Source organism: Octopus bimaculoides, chromosome 4 (assembly GCF_001194135.2).
Source record: "Octopus bimaculoides isolate UCB-OBI-ISO-001 chromosome 4, ASM119413v2, whole genome shotgun sequence".
In the NCBI taxonomy this organism is placed as follows: domain Eukaryota; kingdom Metazoa; phylum Mollusca; class Cephalopoda; order Octopoda; family Octopodidae; genus Octopus; species Octopus bimaculoides.
Window position 1 is genome coordinate 109,194,270 of NC_068984.1, and position 3,012 is coordinate 109,197,281.

Sequence of the window (3,012 nt, forward strand, 5' to 3'; positions counted from 1 at the left end):
TATATATGTGCATGTAAGTATATACTTAGTATGTATATACTTAGTAAATATGCAAAATTTATATATATATGTATACATAAGCATTACCAAAGGGCGGAAGAACTCCGGAACAGTCAACGGCCATGCAACAAAATATCTGTAAATGTGTATATATCTTTTTTCTTACATGTTCTTATATGTATATTTTTACTTATATATATACATATATATTATTTATATTTAAATATTACTATATATTTTTTAATTGCATTTGTTTTACTTTTATATATCATATTATTTATATTTAATTCTTATTCACACATCGTATTTTTTTTATATATGTATATTTATACATGTATATTTTTACTTTTATATACATATTTATATTTCTTGCATATCTTTTACTTTTTTATATTTATATACATTATTTATATTGAATTCTTATTTACATTTGCAAATCACATATCGTACTTTTCTTTTCTTTTTATTATTCTTAATGTATGAAAGATCTACTCCGCGTCGCTCACCGGAATGATATTTGATCAGGATAGCTTACCTCATGGGCAGGTAGAAGCTCTTTAACCTTGGTTAGTAATCTACTTAGGAGAAGGTAATCTCCGAAATAAAACCTGAGGCTTTGGAAGTTCCTGGTTTTGTCAATTTTTATGTCACATCGGCGAAAGTCTTTTGGGGCCAATAGGTGGGGTTAGTACAGTGCAAGCTACACCCACGGAAAATTATTTATTTGCACAGGTACTTCCTGTATACCAAACCTTAGTAAAATCATTGAATTGGTTGGTTGGCAGAAACCTAAAAATGGAGTTTCAACTTACTCTAAAATGTCCCAAACAGACTCAGTAAATGGAAAAAAAAAGTCTTGGGAACGCCAGGGGAACAGGTCAGGCTCGGCAGGTGTCCCAGTGTATCACAGGCTGGGCCCGGTCGTCATCCTGCCACTGTGGTCAATCTTCAAGAAAAAGTAAGAATAAACATCCTTTGAATTTTGGCTGTTGGAATGTGGGCACACTTCTTGATGATAATTTCCACAAGAGGCCAGAAAGGCGTACTGCACTTATTGCATGTGAGCTTAAGAAATATTCCCTTGATATAGTTGCGCTCTCTGAAACTCGTCTCTCTGGTGAGGTTGAAGTAAATGAACCTACTTATGGATATACTATCTTTTGGAGAGGCCTACCTAAGGGTCAGCGTAGAGAATCTGGTGTCTTGTTTGCTCTCAAGAATACATTAGTATCCTCCATTGCAGAATTTACAAGTGGTATATCTGAACGGATCATGTCATGCTGTATTAAACTGACAAAAGGTAGGCTTCTTATTTTGTCAGTATTTATGTTGTCAGTTTTTATGCTCCAACAATTTCCCATTCTGATGAAACTGTAGGACAGTTTTATGATGATCTAGCACAATTATTAAGGAAAGTACCAATTTCTGACAAGCTGGTCATATTGGGAGATTTCAATGCAAGATTCGGAAAGGACTATGTTTCATGGCATGTTTTAAGTAGACATGAGATTGGAAAATGTAATAAAAATGGAGTAGCTCTTTTGATGTTTTGTACTGAGAATAATCTGGTTGCTGAAATATGGACTTGTAACGAAAGGCCTTCTAAATTGTTAGAACAATTCCACCAGAAATGCCTTCATCGCATTTTAAACATTAAATGGAGTTCTTTTACTCCAAGCACAGATGTTTTTGCGGCTTCAGTCATCACCTCAATTAAAACAACGGTTTTCAAAAGCCAAATGAGATGGTGTGGCCATATTGTTCGAATGGCGGATGAACACATGCCAAAACAGCTGTTTTATGGTGAGCTTGTAGAGGGGAAACGCTATCGGCGTAAACCTAAAATAAAAGGTTTAAGGACGGCAAAAGAACTACTATGAAGTCACTTGGAATGGATCCAGAAGACATAGAAACCCTCGCTTCAGATCGAGTTGGAGGCGAACTAAAGTGTGGAGTGGAATGAAAGCATTTGAAGAGGCCAGGATAAGGCATGTAAGAACCAAAAGAGATCTGAGAAAGAATGTTACGATCGAGAACGTGAATGACCTTTTTGTGTGCACAGTTTGTGACAGACCATGCCTTTCTTTTGCTGGGCTCAAATCTCATTCGTGAACCCATGGAAAATGAACCTCTACCAACTATTCTGCCTATATGTCTGAGCACACCTTTGAATACAGTGTATGCCAGAAGGTTTGCAAATCTAACAGAGGTCTCAAAAGACATTTTAAGATCCACAAAAGATCAGAACTTATCTGCAGGTCTTGATATTCCAAATCGGATGTACAATCTATGTGGGTGTCTTTTCAGAACATTTTCTTGTTTAAAAAGCCACATCAGATGCCATGATAGTGCTAAGGGGTAGGTACAGAGGTAGTCAAACTCTGCATAAGGAGTAGACAACCTCTCTCTCTCTCTCTCTCTCTCTCTCTCTCTTTATATATATATATATATATATATATATATATATATACATAGGCGTATCTATAATGCTGGGCCATTATCTCGAACATTTTCCTACCATCACGATTAGCAGCTTTCAGCTTGAGGCAGTCAACAGTTTCATATACCTCGGCTTCACCATCACGGAAACCTCTCCCTAGATTCAGAGATGAACAGTTCTATTCGAAGAACTGCTGCAACACCAGCTAGGTTAAGAACGAGAGTTTGGGAGAATTGTTAGCTAATGACTTACAGTAAATTTGCAGTCTACATATCTTTCGTCTTCAGCACATTGCTATACGGCAGTTTTACCTGGAGTACTTAATCCAAACAGCAACGCACTCACAATGCCTTCCTCCTACAAAGCCTAAGACAGATATTGAACATCCAGTGGATTGAACGAATCATCAACAACAAAGTTCTGGCTCGAGCACGGACATACACCTTCCCCATCTTACTGCAACAGTGACTTCTCCGTTGGCTGCATTATATACACTGCTTATCAGATGACAGGATCCCGAAAGACTTGTATAGTAAACTGGCCTCCGGCAAAAGGACATACCATTGACTCCA